The following is a 358-nucleotide window of genomic DNA, read 5'->3' on the forward strand; positions in this document are numbered from 1 at the left end:
CCCCCGCCGATGCCAGCCTACGGCTACAGCACTCATGACGCGCCATTTGCAGTGCAGGCGTATGGCTATGGCGCTCAAGGTGTGCTGCCACCCATGCACACTTATGGCTACGGCACTCACGATGTGCCATTTTCAATGCACGCTTATGGCTACGGTGCCCAAGATGTGCCCCCAGGAATGCAGGCCTGTGGCTGCAGCACCCAAGATGTGCCCCCGGGAATGCACTGTGGCTGCAGCACCCAAGATGTGTCCCTCGGAACACATGTCTGTGGGTGCAACACCCAAGATGTGCCCCCAGGAACACATGTCTGTGGCTGCAGCACCCAAGATGTGGCCCCCGCCCACCAGGCCCACAGGC

The sequence above is a fragment of the Buceros rhinoceros genome, unplaced genomic scaffold (genome assembly GCF_000710305.1).
Source record: "Buceros rhinoceros silvestris isolate BGI_N320 unplaced genomic scaffold, ASM71030v1 scaffold19050, whole genome shotgun sequence".
Taxonomy (NCBI): domain Eukaryota; kingdom Metazoa; phylum Chordata; class Aves; order Bucerotiformes; family Bucerotidae; genus Buceros; species Buceros rhinoceros.